At 38.8% G+C, this 17,500-nt stretch overlaps 1 protein-coding gene across 4 annotated transcripts in view; it reads left to right on the top strand.

Moving 5' to 3' along the window:
* GTDC1 (glycosyltransferase like domain containing 1) overlaps nt 1-17,500 on the top strand; it is a 170,367-nt gene that overhangs the window by 116,790 nt on the left and 36,077 nt on the right. The gene's annotated exons all lie outside the window — the stretch shown is intronic.

Below are 17,500 nucleotides of genomic sequence, written 5' to 3'. Positions count from 1 at the left end.
CTTGCTTTCAATCCAGCTCCGTTCCAACCATAATTGTATTATGGAAACTCAATCATCCCTGAATTCGGGGAGCCAGCTTTGAAGTGGCTAGTATCAATTTTTTTTTTTTGAGATCTGCTTAAATTTAAAAGAAAAAGAAATAAAAAAATTAAGGGCTTAAGCACAGTTGGTTTTTAATGAGACTTGAACTTCTAAGTGCTTAAGTCCATTGTGAAGCTGGAAATTAGGCTCTGAGGATACTTGGTTCTTTGGAGTTCAGTTTAGACACCTGATCCCACATCATCCTTCTTTGAGAAGAAAAGCATTGAAAATGTATTTCTCTGAGGAGACTAGTTTTAAAAGTAGATCTATTCCTAAAAAAAAACCCCAGACTGATTACTTGCTTGAAAAATCATCTTCCTCTGTTGCTGCCTCTTCAACCCAGTAAAAACCAGGTAGTTTGAAAACTCCTGTTTGAGGGCCAGCACACCTTTCCCATCCAGGGAAGGAGCTGCTACCATGTCCAACTATTTCCTTCTCATTTCAGGCCAACAAATTTTGCTCATCCTGTGTCTTCTCTCAGTTGTTTGAGACTATAATGCCCACTTCCTCCTCTTTTAAATCACTTTTCCAGCAGAAGATTTTGTATTTTGGGTGTGGGGGCTGTCCTATCCACACTTGTAAGTCAGGAAATGTCATTAAAAGAATCATAGAAACATTTAGTTTGGAAAAACCTTCCAGGATCTTTGAGTCCAACCATTAGCTGTAAGAAGGTGAGAGCTACTTCAGTTCTCTTTCCACTGAAGAGCTGCATAACTTTGGGCAAAACTCTTCCCCTTCTTCACTTACCCTACGGTTGAAATGGGGCTAATAAGGCTTATAATTTGTATGCTTAGTATGCAAATTGGCAAAGTAAAGCATGCTTAAAAAATGGCCAAGGAACTTGGAAAGCCATTTTTCCTATTAAATCTGGAAAAGAAGAAAGTTGCAAAACGTGGTCATCTAATTGCATCTTCACCAAGCATGTGGTCTAAGTGCAAATGTGACTCCAGTGTATAAATCCCTTCAGAAAGTCTATTTTGCCCCAAGAGGAATGGGAGCACACTCAGCAGACTGCAGGAGGATGGGATGCTTGCAGCATTTCTTTGCAGCATAATTGCAGCCTCAATGAACCATGAATCCAGCCTAATTAACATAACTGGAACCACAGCAATCACGCTGCCATTCAATTTAGGTTTGGAACATTCCGGTGGAGTATCACAATTCTGCTGTTTATTGTCGAGACACTGTGGAGAAGTGTCCACTTGCTTTCTTGCTGCTGCCTTGGTGAATTTTTATTATTTCAGAAGAACTTGGGAACTTCAGAAATGGAAGACCATTAGCTTGATGATTCCATTACTGAATCTGCAAATAACTCTGTATTACTTCCTGTGAAAAGGTACTTAGACTGTTTAGTATATTGTAAAACTCAAGGATAAAAGTACCAAATTTCCAAGTTAGACACGGGTTCTGAATTGTATTGGATAGCTAATGGCAAATAATTCTGGGACTATTTTGAGTTAAAGGACTACCTTCCCAGAATATTAAAATAGTATCTATTACTCTTTGTAATCACAATACCTAAGAGAAACCTTTTATTAGGAGAAAATCCGATTTTTTTTTAATATGTTGCTCTGTAAAAAATGTGTTTTACTGTTCTGTTGGGTGTGCTGCAGTAAAATCAGGAAGCCACAGAAGTAGATCAGGTACCACTGGTCTTGGCATTAGGGCAAAAGAACCACCTTTTTGGGACAGAGAAGCCAAGGGTCTGCTGAAAATAGGAGTAGGTGAACAATTGGGACTGGAGGTGGAGGAACAAGGAGGCTTCCTGCATCTCTTGGCCATTAGATGATGGTACTTAGTGCTGGCACTGAAGCTGCTTCTTACTGATGTCACAACTTGGATGGGTGAATCACAAAGTCATTTAGTTTGGAAAAGCCCTGTAAGATCATTGAGACCAACTGTGGTTTGGAAATTCCAGAAAAATACTCCAAGGTGGTTTTCTGTTTTGTGAATTCTTTGTCTTGTTTGAGGATTCTTTGATTTGTAGCATTTTCCTTGGATATAACTATAGCCCTTTCAACTGATTGAGAAAATCCTGTATTCCTGTTGACTCCCAGACACTGAATTTCAATTTTTTTGTCTTTTTTTTTCTTCTTCTTCCCCTTGATGAAGTTAACTCAGGAAGCAAATTTTGTCACTTTCCACTCTAAGCATCTGAATATAAATTTATCATTAGGGAACTCAAGGCCTCTTTTTGAGCTTGCTTATTTAGTTTTCTGCAAGTTTTAACTTAAAATGGGCAGTTAATTATAATGAGAGGTACTAGGTGTAGACTATACCCTCTAAGATTGCATTGATCTGTTTTTAACATCCTGTGTATAACTCAGAGCAGTCTATAGAAAATGTGTTGTCTTATTATTGAATAAGAAGGTGAAGAAATCTGACTTTCCACAGTGACTCGTCTTCCCTCCAGCCTCTGAACAAATCCCACTGGCTGTGGGAGGCTCTGGGAAGTTCTCTGTTATAAATCTGGGTTTTAGGTGTTGGTTAGTCGTTCCCAGGAGGCTTCATACACGTTTTAGCTGAGACTCTCCAGCTAAACATTTATTAAAGGTGAGGTCAAGCAAAGGGCTGGCTGCAGTTGAGGAAGAGCTGACGGAAGTGCAGAGAACAGCTCAAGTGGTTGGTTCCTGGAAGAACTGAGTCTGTGATTCATCCCTTTGGAAGTGAAGGAGGAGAAAGCAGTGCCAGTTAAATATCACACAGGGTTATGAGAAACATCCAAACGATGGGGAGAGATGGCGGTCTTTCAGCATCTTTATTCCCTGCAGCTGTGATGTGTAAGCTCAGGAAGATGGCTGAACATTGATACTTTCAGAGTTCAATAGCCACGCTTGTTATTGAAGGCAGTTACTGAGAGCTGACAGAAGAAACTATTTTTGAGGGGAGTTTCCAAGTAGAGATCATATTTCTGGTTTAGTGTGCAACAAACCCAGGATATTTGAATGGTTGTCAGATCTGGGGGAAAGGGAGAATAACTTCTCTGTGGTAAAATATTGCAAAGGAAATAATCAGTCTCCTTCAGAACCGGTATTTTTTATTGTTTGTAGGTGCAAATTCAAAAGTGACTCAGATCAAATGTGTCAGAAGTAATTTGAGTGTTTGGTATTTTAAATCTAATGGCACTGTTTCCACAAAATCTCCTGGCTGCTTTTAAAACATTTATATATCCTTTTCTGCCTTTTATACAAATTCATGAAATAAGGTCCTTGAAGACACTGAAAAATTTAAGCTGGTCATTCTTGCTGAAGTAAAGTGATGAAAAAAATGTTAAGAAAATACATCTGTAGACAAATACAGCCCTTTCCTCTCTATGCTATTTGAAGATATGTTCAGGCTGTTTGAGTGCAAAATAATGGCAAATTTTCACCTTCAATATCTATCACTGTGTTACTAGTATGAGGTTATTTTTTTAATGAGTCACTGCTAGGCACTGAAGAAGTAAGTTAAGAAATATTTTAAGGAGAGGTATATTAAAGAAAAAAAAAAAAAAACACCCAAAATTGTACATGAAGACTTTATTTTGTGTGCCTCACAGCTTTAGTAGAGATGGAAAACAGGGAAAGCTGGGCTAAATGGGAAGAGAAATAGTTGAAAACTAAAGGCATGGTGATGACCAGATAGAAAAGGGAGCTGAAATTCTGTAGTTTTGGGGACTGTGACCTACTGCAGTGACTGGTGAGCTCCTTTCAGTGAAGAAATTTTCCTAAATATCCAAACCAAACCTCCCCTGACACAATTCCTCTCATCCTTTCAGTTTCTGTTTGGGAGCAGAGCCTGACCCACCTGGCAGCACCCTTCTGTCAGGGAGCTGTGCAGAGCCAGAGGGTCCCCCCTGAGCCCCCTTTCTCCAGACTGAGCCTCCCCAGCCCCACAGAAATGGGCTCTGAGACATGAACCCCAAAGCCTCTGGCTCGTCTCTGCTCCAAGCAATTTTCTGAGCTCCAAAGGAGCGCAAACCCTATTAAAAAAAAAAAAAAAAACAAACCAAAAAAAACCAACAACAACAGAACAGGACTTTGATTAATTTTAAGGTGATTTCCTCTAAAAAGACTCTGAAAATGGGTTTTCAATTAGCAATCTAGTTTACATAAAAGGCACATATTGATGAATATAGTCCATGGCTTTTTGCTCAGTCCCATTATTCTCCTCTAATTCATATGCAAAAGCGAAGATTTCCAGTGATCTCACTGTTTACCAAAATCTGAGGGACTTAGAGGTTAATGTTTTTTCTCCTTTTTCTGGTGAGAGTTCCATCTTCCCTTTTCTTCACAAAGAACAGTAAAGGAAAAGGAGGAATCTGCTTCCAGAAGGCACCCAAAGGTACTGATGTTCCATCAAGAATTTGCTGGATGCTCTTGTGAGAGCTGAAAATTCCCCAGCACTTTTTTTGGCACAAAATTCTTCTGAATTTCTGACAGCCTGATATTTGCCTATTCATATTTGTAATTATTTTCAATGCCAGATCTCAGTGACTGACAAATCTGAGTTGCCCATCCTGCTATGAGCCCTTCTCCTGCAAAAAGGCAGAATGATATTAGTACAAACATGATTGTGAGAATCAAAGGCGATACAGCAGCATAATGAAAATTAAACAATGTTCTTTATGCTTATTCATGTGAAAATACTGGTGGGGCACCTCTTAAATTAATCATACAGCCCTCCTTAAATGTATCTGATCATGAACCTTACCTTCAAATCAGAGCCAGTTATATGAGAAGAGCTCATTGCACTCAAATTGTGGAGAGGATTTTTTTTTCCCTCAGAAATTGCTTCTTTTTTTAAAAAAAAAACAACATATTTTAAAAATTCTGACTTCAGACAAATAATCCAAAATTGATGCTTGATTGAAGCTAAAGAACCAAACACAATTTGTTGTGAGTTCAAAATTGTAGTGAAAGTACTACCCTTCTGTTTGAAGGGCCTCCTAAAAATATCCCAGTGGTTATTAGTGGTGACTAGAATCAGTTGGAGGTATAGACATATTTGGTATCAGAACAAAAAAAGAAATACTTAGTATTTTTAAACTCCTGAGGCTTAAGGCTCACACAATGTTATATTTGATGTGGTACATCAAACTGTCAATCCAAACTTTTTCTAAAAGGTAGAACTATATCTTTGCAGTCTGTAGGCTTGCTATACTATGAGTATATATTAAATTTATTCATTTATTTGTATGATTTTAAGCCTTCTCTTCTTGTTAAAGCATTTTTCCTTAAGGCATTGACATGAATAAATGCCTACATAGAACTGAAGTTCTTGAGTCCACTTTGCCCTGTCACAGTGGGTTGGGTTTTCTGTTAGAGAAGGACCTCAGAACATGAAAGTCCAGCTCTGTGCTGGGGCTCAGATTAGATCTGAATGCAAGGAAAAGCAACAAAGGTCCACAGAATATCTGGAATCTGCAAATACTTCCTGTGCTTAACCTACACTTTCGTTGCGTGACTGTAAAGAACAGCAAATCTTTGTTCTTTCCCTTCTCAGTTCCCATTCAGTCAGCCCAGAGACACAGGAGAAAGGTTTTGGGGAGCAAAGCTGTTATCAGCCTTCCTCAGTTTGCATCTGATTCTGTCAACAGTGAGTACATCAAACCCAAGAGCTTACAGCCAGTTTTAAACATCAGAAAAGTTTTGTAAAAACATATATATATATATACACATATATTTAATTTATATAACATATAAATTAATATGGACAGAAATTATGAGTGTGAAGTTACTTTATGCCTTTAAAGTTTAGCTCATATTTGAGTTAGTAAGAGCCAGAGCTCTGTTTTTGGATTCACAAGGGAATTACATCTGCCTTAGGTGGAGAAAGAGCAAGAGTTTACCTTGCTAAGATCCCAGAATGTTCAAGTGAGATAATTAGACTTCTAGAAAGTGACAGAATAATATCCTGCGTTGGAAAGACCCTCAAGGGTCATCGGAGTCCAACTCCTGGCCCTGCACAGGACCACCCTAAGTCAGGCTCATCCATTTATGAAAACCTACTAGGGCATTTCTTGGGTCTATAATCCAGGAGGTTTTGCTCGTCAGCTTTATTTAATAAAAAGATAAGACTGTCTCAGAAAGGCCTTTCTTATCCTCTGTGCCTGTCAGGAAGGTGTTGGTTTAGCAGCCTCAGGTCTGGTGGATCTGTGCATGGGTAGGTTTGCTGACCATAGGTTCAATGATGCATATGCAGAGTACAGAAGGTTATAGCCTACAATTACTTGGAGCTAGAAATGTAGAAAGAAAAAATAGTCCATTGCTTCTCACAGCTCAGCTCTTGTGATTTGAATCTGGAATGAATTAACAGACTAATCCTGTTTATGGCTCATCAGCTGCAGAGGTATTGTCAAAGAACTTGTGTCCCTATTCACTGGAACACCTGTATGTAAAGCCACATCTTAATTGTTCAGGCATGCTGAATCAGACTCCTCTGCCTCAAAACAACATAGAAAATATAAATATATGGAATGTCCCAATCATCATCCATATTCTTTTCCTCATCTCAACAAGGTTGCTGTTTTGGCAAACCCTTGTGAAAGCAATCCACTCTTTTCAGTTAAAAGCCATTCATATGGCGACAAACCACCGTTCTTCCCTTTATATCTGTGTTCATTCATTGAAACTCCAAAGCTTCCAGCTTACTTCTTGGATTTATAGCCAGCTGGCTGCTGTGTGTAACATGAACACGTTCTGACTGTGCATGACACATTTTTATCTCGTTTAACCCATAATTGTTGTGTTCACTCCAGGCCACAGCTCACCTGTGGATACTTAAGGCTGACTGTGCAAGTTCCCAAAGTCATTTCCATCTCCTCACCTCTGACAATCTGCTGTTATTAAGTTAAAAATAAAGCTCAATCTCAAAACAACCACCCAAAAGCCCCTCCTTGAAACAGATTTGGATAAAATGAATGTGTTTGAGATGGTGGGCCATAGCTGAGCCAGCTCCTGTGGGATTAGTGCCCACTTCTTGACATTTAAAATAAACTTTGGAATTACTTTTTAACACAAGTGCTTTAATAGCAAGTGAGGAGGGGGTGGTAAGACAAAGAAGGATATATGCACTTCTTTTTTTCCTTGATTGCTGATTTTTCCAAGGTTAGTCTGATAAGTGATACCTGTGTATTAGCAGGTTTCTGCAGTCTTAGAAGTCAAAGAAATTCAGTGGAAATGAAATGCTGAAATGTCTGCCCTAAGTTACTGAATCATCAATGAGAAGCTTTCATTCAAAGCATGAATATTAAAATTTATTACCATACTTCAGCTTTGCAGGAAATACAATATGTTATTATTTTTTTCCTTTATGCAACACCACTGGTTGCTAAAAGCAGCAATAGAACCATTAATTAATAGTAGTAGTCCTGGATAATGTCATAATAAGCAATACAACGTGTTAAAGCACATTAATTCTTGCCAGCTATCAGGAGGAACTTTTAGATATTTGAAAGGCCCATTAGGTTTGTTTACATTCTGAGTGGAAGCTGGTATGCTTTGGCAGGGGCTGCACCACACTTTAGTACTTCACTCCAATGGTGTTGAATTTCCTGACTGTCGTGCACAGTCTGTAATATATTGTCACCACTTCAGGGCAGCCTGGCTCTCCAGGACAGAGGTTACAACCCAGACCAGGGCATTCCCCAAAGCTAGGGTGTCTTTGCTGCCATAAAACTGAAAATAACCGAAATTATATGTAACAGAAGCAATTTTCCACAATGGAAAAGGTGATCCAGGAATCAAACCCATGCCTTCAGGTGTATTAACGTAACAGAGCAACAAAAATGTGCTGGGCTTTAAATTGCACTAACAATCTGGAAAGGATTTTCCAACTGGGGTTATGTTAAGTGTTAATAGTGAAACCTAGGTGCTTTTTCCTTTGATCTCTCTTCGAGCTCATATAGAATAATAGGATCAAAATAAAATGCCATTTATATGAACACCTTATTCTTTTGATCTCAGCACCAAAAATTCTGTCTGCAGCTACAGCCTAGAAAACAGTGCATCTGCTCCTTTTAGTTGGACCTTCTAGTTATCATAACTTTTAATAAGTGGTGTCACAGCCAATTTTCTGTGCAGTTCATGAACTTAGTTGTCATTTTTGCCCTAAGAATTTTCAACTACCCTTACAGAAGAATTTAAAATAAGGTATACAGGACCTGTAAACTATTGGCTTCTGATTGGTTGTGCGTATGCACGTTGAGTGTATGATTTAAACATCTGTATACTGCAGTGTTTCAAAGTATAGAGTTGTTCTTGGAGTACTTGGGCAAAACTGTTGAATTAGCGTAGGCTGAATGAGAGAGAATGTTTGAGGGGGAAGAACAGTTTCATAGGTGCTAGGTTCAGGATCCCTGCTTTTTCCATCAGGGAGGTGATGGGCCCTGTAATGTCTGGGTGGTAGCCAAGCCTTTCTCTTCATTGCCCACGTCTGCAGGAAAGAGCACAGAAGGGTTACACCTGGTAGTTATGGATCCCATTAGTTTTATGTCAAAGTCAGACGGTCCATGGATGGTCCATGCTCATTTACATGAGCACCTTTCAGCTCTTTATTCCCCAGGGCTGATGGTCAGGAACATTCTTTGGAAGCCATTGTTGTGAGCACTTCAAGTAAAGCCACTTCCTCCTGCTCTTTCAAATCTCTTAGCCAGATTCATTCTTTGACTCCCCCGAAGCAGCTGAGCTGTTTATTCTGATGACTGATGGTGTCTCATTGTGATCCCTGCTTTGGCTGTTGTAACCTCCCAGAGCAGAGGAGCTGGGCACAAAGCACTGTGCCAAATGAAAGCAAATAAACCCAGGTCCTGCAGTTCACTAGTGTCATAATTGCTGCTGCCCAGGAAGAGGGATTAACAAGTGAAGAAACACTAGCTAGGAGAGATCCAGTGGTCAAGCTGAGTCTCGGGTGTCAAATGTCTCTCTCAGGCTTTGCATCCCTCTGTAATTTATATTTAGCTGCTAGGATGGCGTGATAGGAGCAGTCAGCTTGTGAGGAACACTGCTGGGAAAGTGTTCAGGCTCTTGCTGAAATGGCTGCACTTGAGCTTGTGGCACACGAGCTGTCCTCCAGCAAGTTTTTTTTTTTTTTTTTTTGCAGACTTAGTTGGTTCTCTGCACTCTGTCAGGAGGCAGGAGTGTTCCAGAGAGCCATAAGCGTGCTATAACCTATAACCCTCTTCTTATAAAGTAGTGCAGTGTAATTCATTGTGTGCAATAAAGATACTGAGCTGGTTTGAGCACCAGAAGCAGCAAGGATGTGTTTGTGCAGCACTGCCCTGGGATTGAGGCATCCTGCTGGGATCAGGTCTCCCTGCTAATGCAGCCACTCTGCCTCCAGTCCTTCCTTGAGCAGTACAGAACTAATGCAGGAAAGTTTGCTGCTGCAGCTGTCCTAAAAGGCACTATCTGCCCAACTCTTAATTTGAGCAGGTTGAATGCCCCTGTTCATCTTCCTCCAGTTCTCATTTCCTTTCCCAGAATTCCTATACCTACTTTTTTTTTGCATCAATTAAAAGAAGGTTGTGGGACTCTTGGCCAAGGAGTTAAAAAGCTACAAAGATTGGTAGTTTCCCTCTCTACAACAGGAATATGATTGCCCTAGTTCTGTGGTTAGCATGAAACAAGTCAGCTCTGTCATGAAGTCAGTGGGGTACAAGTTAATACAAGGTAGTAAAGGAATAAAACAGTGAAATCCACAGTCCTTTATGACAAGACCAGTATGATCCTGCTGCAATATAAGGCCCTGCTGTGAATGGTATTTTCTGATGCTTGGATAAGTGCAATTTACATATATACAAAGTGTATGAATAAAGTTATAAAAGTATACTAGGTATTTTATGTTTTTTCCCCCCTTGAAAGTAATTTTCTATTGTTCAAACTTTCAGCTTTCACTGGTTTTGTTTCCAAAAACCCCAAAAGGAAAAGAAAATAACAAAAGTCCATAAAGGCAAAAGGGATATGTTCTCATTTCAGTTCACAGAATTTCCTGCCTTTAAACAATACAAATATATGCCCTTAGGTTTCCAACATGCTGGAAGGATACTGAATCCTTGAAACGGATCAAATTAAAAGCAAGTCCACTATAGAAACATCAAGTTGTAGCAGTATGTCCAATAGATCTCAACAAGAATTTGTTGAGGGGGTTTTAACCATGTTGCCTAGACTTAGAAAATCCTAAACTGCTGAATCCATGAGTGAATAAACACTTAGAAACAGCAAGTTCTAGACTGAACTATGCACAAGTAAAATCTGATGCTTAGTTAATTGTTACCTGTTCATTCAAAGCATTTATTTAATATAGCTTTCAAATGTATCCACAAGCAGAGTGGGCATGGGCAGTTTCTAATGTCACAGGTAGCTCAGTGATGGGCCACCAGTGTTGTACAGAATTTCCAGGGACTGTGGCTCCCCAGGGATTCTTCTGGCACCCAGATACTGAAAGCCAGATGATCAAGGATCGTAGATCAGCATCACTGTCATCCTGATTTATACCAGACAGGAGTCCAAGGGTTTTGTGTTTTTTTTTTCCCCCCTGTAATGACACTGCTACTAATAGTATTAATATTTTCAGAGTTTTTTTTACAAAAACCTCATCCTTTCAGAGCAAAACTGAAGACTTGGTGTTTGAACAATGAATGAGATTGGGATCTACTGTCAAAGCTGAGATTAGAGAACTTGGAATTTCCTCTAGTCCACACTGTGTGGTTGAGATACAAATGCTACACATTTAAACTTCAGTTGTAGTGCAAAAGCAAAATGCAGATTAATATAGTAACACATTTTCAAATGGAGGTCAAAGTCTCTGCATTAGCAGGTGAGGGGCAGAGCCAGTTTACTGGAATGCCCTGTGGCTGGGATAGCTCCACGACAGGAAAAAAATTCATTTTTCTTACCATTTGAATATTGTATTATCGACAAAGTGTGGTTTAAATTTTGGTGTGCACACAGTTATTATTTTTAATTAGTTTCCCTAGCTTTTTTGCAGTTAAACCTTCATGTGAAAGCAGACTTCATTGCTTATTTATTTCTTGGGGTACCTGAGAAAACCTTAAATAGTTCAGGTGAAGTATGTGTTTTCCTGAGAAACACACAGAAATTTGCATTTGCGCAGGCGAGTGAATTATCAAAACCAGATGTAAGCAAGTGGAACATTTTACATAAATTTATTAAAATCATTATTTACCTGTAAGTTATAAGAAGGGCTTAGTTGCACTAGTTTGCTGCCAATATGTACTGCCAATAATCTGCCAAAAAGCAGCTTGCTGAAAAAATCCCTGAAATGGTTTGCTTATGATTGCACAGAACGTTACAACCCCGAGTCAAATGAAAACCTACTATAAACGAACTCTTTGATGGTGGATTCGCTGGAATATGGTATTGATATATGATGTACAGTTTATATGGATTATGTATACTGTGCAAGAAATATGGATATCTATTAAGGGTAACATGATCTGTAATTGGTTGGGACAGTTATTGTTTTCAGTGTTTGCTAGGAATAAGATCACAGGGTGAGACTGCTCAGTTCTGAAATACAGATTATTCCTGTGCTGCCCAAAGCACCAGCAGGCCATTTCTCCAATTAATACAGAAAGGCTATTGAAAATGTAAAATACCTGACATCTATACAGAGTAATTTTAAAGGCAACTTTACTTCTAGGAACAACTTATACATTACATAAACTTGTATTTTTCATCCAAGTATCATTTCGAGAATAGCAAGCCTAAATATTGGAGGCCATAGGGAAACATAATATTACGATAATGTTCTTTGGTGCGGTTTGGAAGGTTTTAGGAAACATTTGGAAGTATTTTTCTCATAAAGTCACTTAACTATTGAAGTGTTATGCTAGCACTCCCTTCTGCATTGTGTATGTTGCAAAGCAGCCTAGTTAAAGGGGACATTCATCCCCTGTATCCTGATTAGAAGTACTTCCAAAAACCAGGAAATTATATGTTATAGGATCCTGGGTTTAGTTTAATTAAAAGGAAAAAAAATATTTCAGGTGTGGTACCCGTTTTCAAACACCCATTTCCAGTTGTGTTTAGCAAGAGGAGATTAGAACTCTTTGTGAAATTTTCATTCTCCAAATAAGCACTTGAGAGCTCAGCTAGATTTTTTTTGCTGTTTAAGGAAGCACTAATGAACATGACCAATCCCTTAGAATCCTAAAAAGCCTTGAAAACCTCACAATTCTCAGAAGCCTAACTTTTTTCCCCCATAGTGCAATTCATTCTTTTGAACTTCTACTAAGGCAGAACTTAAGTCAACAATTTCTAAATTTCTGGCAATTGTTATCAGGAGGACTCTTAGAGCTCCAGAAGTTACTTTGTGTCGTTGGTGCAGCAGATCTACATGGTCATAATGTTCAATTATAGAGAAAATTACTTCTTTTTTCTGATCTATTAATTAATCCATGTATTCATATCTTGCACAAAAAACACATAAGTTATTTTCACCTGCACTATAAAATATGTATTTTAGTTCATTACCATCTTTCTGAGGAGCTCTTAAATTATCATCATTCCATTTCTGGAGAATGATGGGCACAGAAATTATAACTGCAGAGATTCTTGTAGTCAGTGTTAAAGGACTTCAGAGAATTGAAGACGTGAACTCAGAAATAATATATTTAGGGTCAAACTCAGTCTTATTTGATGTCAAAGAGAACTTTGCCTTTCACTTTGCCTGTTTCACTGCAGGCACATGTTTTGGATGGATTTTGGGGAATAATTTTTGATACACTGACACTGGCTGCCCTGAGAAGCTGTGGCTGCCCCATTTCTGGAAGTGTTCAAGGCCAGGCTGGAGCAGCCTGCTCAGTGGAAGGTGCCTCTGCCCATGACAGGGTGTTGGAACTTGTCTTTGAGTTCCCTTCCAAGCCATTCAGTGATCCTGTGAATGAGAGTTGAAGAGCACTTTTGTTAAAATCTTGGTCCTTTGGGGTGTGGGCTTTAGAGTATGCCTGGTACAGGGACCTTAATGTTAGAAATTTAAGTGTAACACTGAGGGGAAGGTTGAGAGGTCAGTTTGAGCATCCTCCTTAGATTGATCTACAGATATGACATCATAGGGCATTAAAAATGGGACTGTTTTTGAATTGGAATTAAATAGATAGGAGAGAAAAGTATAAATGTTAATTAGAAGTGGGAATTTTTGACAGTGTCAGGTGTGGATGTTGGATATTGAGGGATTTCACTCAGAAATTATTTGGAGGAACAGGTGGAAGTTACAATTTCAGGATAAAGACTTATCCTATTGGCCTTCTTCTCTTTTTATTTTTGGGTTCTCTATTGCTTTCCTCATCTTCCTTCCCCTCTCAGATAGACCAAGTTGAGTCCAAGCCAACTGTCTGTGTTTGGTCTGGATCCAGCCTCTCTTCTCCAGGACCACCTTTGGATCCTGCCTGCTAATCAGGCATCCACTGGAGTGTCAGGGTTGTTGCATTCAGCTAATTTGTTGCTAAAACAGCATTATTTTGGCTATTTTATCAGATATAAGTCAGACCTTGTGATATCCCTCCCTGGTCTATCTGTTGTCTAGGTTACACACCAATGCATCACTCTGGCCAGGAAAGAAGATGTCCTGGTCAGCTTCAGCTCTCTCCCATACTGTTGTTATTTAATATTTGCATGTGCAAACTGCATTCTTGGCCTTTGGTGGGAGTTAAAATTTGACTGGAGGAGGTTCTTGAGCAACCTGTCCAGCTTCATGGGCCTTCCAACATCAGTGTTCCCCAAGTTTCTCCTCTGCCATGGAAAAGAGAAGACAATGATCACACCTCAAATAAAAATTCATATTTCTACATCCTGTAGTTTTCAAGCAGGGAAATCAGTGTAAACCATGCTTATTGTACCCAGGAAAAGGCACATTCTGCTGTGGGAAGACAAGCTGAGCCTCAGACCTTGGATTTTCTTTTGCGATGCCCTTCCCAGTGCTTAATCTTGGCTCTGTTCAGTTTTCTTTCTGTTCTCTCTCTTTGCTCCTAATCCTTGTCCATGCTTATAAACCCCTAATATTTATATGGCATTATCTGTGTTAGAGATTACTGCCGACGAGTAATCTCTTCCCTCTTCTGAATGAAGAATTACAGCCATTGCTGAAGATCAGAAAGTGAAATTAGATCCCCAGAAGTATGTGACAACTTCAATAAACCCTGATATCAAATTCCCTGAATATTGGGGATCTTCTTTCAAGCTTTTAGGTTGGAACTCTAGTACAGCTTCAGGACACCTGACCACACTCAGCAATATTTTTTTTTTTTTGCTGTAGGGCAAAATGTGACAGTAGTTGCAGAGGAAAAAAAAAATTAAAATCTGATTTTTTTTTTTTTTTTTTTTTTTTTTTTTTTTTTTTTTTTTACTTTATTTCTTACAGTAGAAGCAGCAATTCCAAAATTCTTGAGTTTTGGAAAAACAACTTTGGCATTTCTACAGTGCTTGGTAATAGGTGTGCATGGCTTGGAGCAACGTGGTCTAGTGGAAGGTGTCCCTGCCCATGGCAGGAGGGTTGGAATGGGATAATCCTTAAAGTCCCTTCCCACTCAGAGCATTCCATAATTCTATTATTTTTAAACTTTTTAATGCAATATTTAAAAAAAAAAAAACAGTCCATTTCATTTTTAGAACTCTAACTTTGCACCCAAATGTAGCTACATTTACAGAAGGGCCAATTTTTATTACTTTTAAAAAATTTATTTATTTCTTCCATCCATCCTTGCAGTCTCTTGAGGCGGTTGTGTAATTTGGTGTAACCTAACCCAGCACTCCAGTTCATCTTTCTAATGTGGTTTCTATTCATCGAGCAGTGACATCATGGCCCTTCCATCCTTTTTTGTTGTTGTTGTTTTTAATAAAATGGTGCACAAAGTGACTCTTGGTGCCATGGAAAAGAAACCAATCCCCATAAATTACTTTTCATTAGGGCAAATCAAGTGCAGTGAATAAACATGTACGGAGGAACATGGCAACATATTACAAAAAAGAAATGTGTGTGGGAAAAACACATTTCTGCTGCAGGGAAAAGTACATGGATTTCTTCAGAGCGGGGTTTTTTGGCATAAACAAAAAGAAAATATATAATATATAGGTTGTGAGTTAAAAAATCTGTTACTCACAGTAGCAAATATTTAGATTGAAACTCTGAATTTCAGGATATTGAATTTTTATTACATATGAACTTAGTTTAATATTTAACCCATCTTTTTAACTAAACATCTAGACCCAGTATGCAAAAAGGGAAAGTTTTCAAGGCTTACTCTTCATCGAGCCTTCATAAAGTTTTAAGATTGACTGTTCAATGTGTTGGAAAGCCTCAAAAATCTGAATAAATAAAAGAAATTTGAAAACAAGTTGCCATACTAAACTTAGCTATCTAAGTCCTCACTGTTCGTTCTGAACTTTCAGTGTTTAATTATATATGAGTTATGCATAAAAGTAAAACATTTTCCATGTTTTTTTTAAATATGAGAGACAGTACCTTTTGGAATCTGTTGAAATCGTTAATATTTGTAAGCTTTGATGATAATTCTTTTTCTAGACACTTTCACATGTGCAAGAGTTCATTACAACAAGTTAGTAATAATAACAAAATGCTCCTCCCATATTTAAAACAGAATGTTGTGGCATTTTTCTTGCATGAGTGTTGTGTTTTGTAACTAAGATTGAGAAAAATTGTGTGTCCTTCTCAAAAATGAAATTCCACTTCTCTGCTGTGGTAGCTCTCTATGTGGTTTTATAGAATCGTGGAGTAGTTTCGGTTAGAAAGGACTTTAAAGATAATTTCATTCCACCCCCTGCCGTGGGCAAGGAAACCTTCCACTATCTCAGGTTGCTCCTGTCCCACCTGTCCTTGGACACTTCCAGTGATCCAGGGGCAGCCACAGCTTCTCTGGGCACCCTGTGTAGTGTTTCACCACCTTTATGATTAAAAAAAAAAAAAAAAAAAAAAAATTAAAACATTCTTTCTTACAGCTAGTCTTTCAAGCCTGTGTCTGCCCCTGTTCCAGCCTTGTTTCTCCATAACCATCATGGTCATGTAGAACCATCATGTCTTGATGTTTTAAATGACTGAGATCTGGGCAAGTACTGGATGGAGAGATACCTCTGGAAGGTGGCAGAAAAGAAGAATTAATGTGAGTCTGGAGGAGCAAATATGTGCTGGAGAAAATGTAAACACAAAAAGTGCACTAACTAGATGCCGTCTTTTCCCAGCATGCTTCTGGGAAATGCACAAGAACAGGTTTAGATGACTTTGTGTTGTTATTAGTTTATTTTCAGGTCATTTATTTAAGTGTCATAAAGAACATTAGCTGGTGGTTAGGGACTCCAATATCCATTATATCATTCCAATCATGTGGACAAGTTTATACTACACATGATTTACAATGGTCTTTCTGCTGTAGAAATTTTCTCCTCAGGTATAAGGTTTTATTCGTGGTTGTATTTAGCAAAATCCAAGTGGCTGAGCACAGAGACGTCTTCCAATCAAAGTCCAAAAATTAATGCCTTTCCACGAACACCATGGATTGCAGCAAGAGCTGTTTATGGCTCTCTGCCTACATCTTTTATCATGTCTCCACTGTTGTTAGTAAAATATACAGAACTACTTTATGCCAAAACAATGGAAGTTAATGCAGATAACTTGTTCCAAAGTTAACCATCAAATAAATCTCTCTCTCTCTTTTTTTTTTCAAACTGTTAAGTGAAATGGTGTTCTAAAACTTTTAAAAATTGTCAAGATGATAAATACTGTGTGTGTAATACAAGTAAATACCATGGAATTGATTGCACACACATGTCTTAAATAAAAGATATTAAAGAGTATATTCCAGAGAGAAATCGGTGGAGTTTTATCTAATATTATTAGGAATTCTGCAATGACAGATCAGATTTATAAGGGTTGAAAACTAAGGAGGAAACCTGTTTAGAAACAGAAATGATGCAGTGAGTGGATGGCTGGCCAGGAGATTAAAGACAGGCAGGGGGATAGAGCCTGCCTAGGTAGCCTGAGCTCTCACACCTCAAGCAATTTGTCTTAACAGCAGTAATTTTTCAAAATATCTTAGTTAAATTTGGGTTGGTAAATCAGTCCTTTCAATGCAGTCACAACTTGGTAGTTTAAGAAAAATCTCTAACCTGTTTCTGCTTCAGCTTTTCCCATGTGTAAATATTTAAAAGTACATCCTGACGGGGCTGTGTTTGTACTTCAGAGGAGCCACCAGCAGCCAGTGTTAGGTCTGTGACCAAGGCTGGGGGAATTGGGATTGTGCAGCCTGGAGAAGGGAAGGCTCCAGGGAGACCTCAGAGTCCCTTCCAGTGCCTGAAGGGCCTGCAGGAGAACTGGAGAGGGACTTTGAACAAGGGTTGGAGGGACAGGATGAGGGGGAATGGCTTCAGCTGGCAGAGGACAGTTAGATGGGGTATTGGAAGGAATT

The sequence above is a fragment of the Vidua macroura genome, chromosome 7 (assembly GCF_024509145.1).
Source record: "Vidua macroura isolate BioBank_ID:100142 chromosome 7, ASM2450914v1, whole genome shotgun sequence".
In the NCBI taxonomy this organism is placed as follows: domain Eukaryota; kingdom Metazoa; phylum Chordata; class Aves; order Passeriformes; family Viduidae; genus Vidua; species Vidua macroura.
This window is presented reverse-complemented; position numbering and strand designations above follow the sequence as displayed.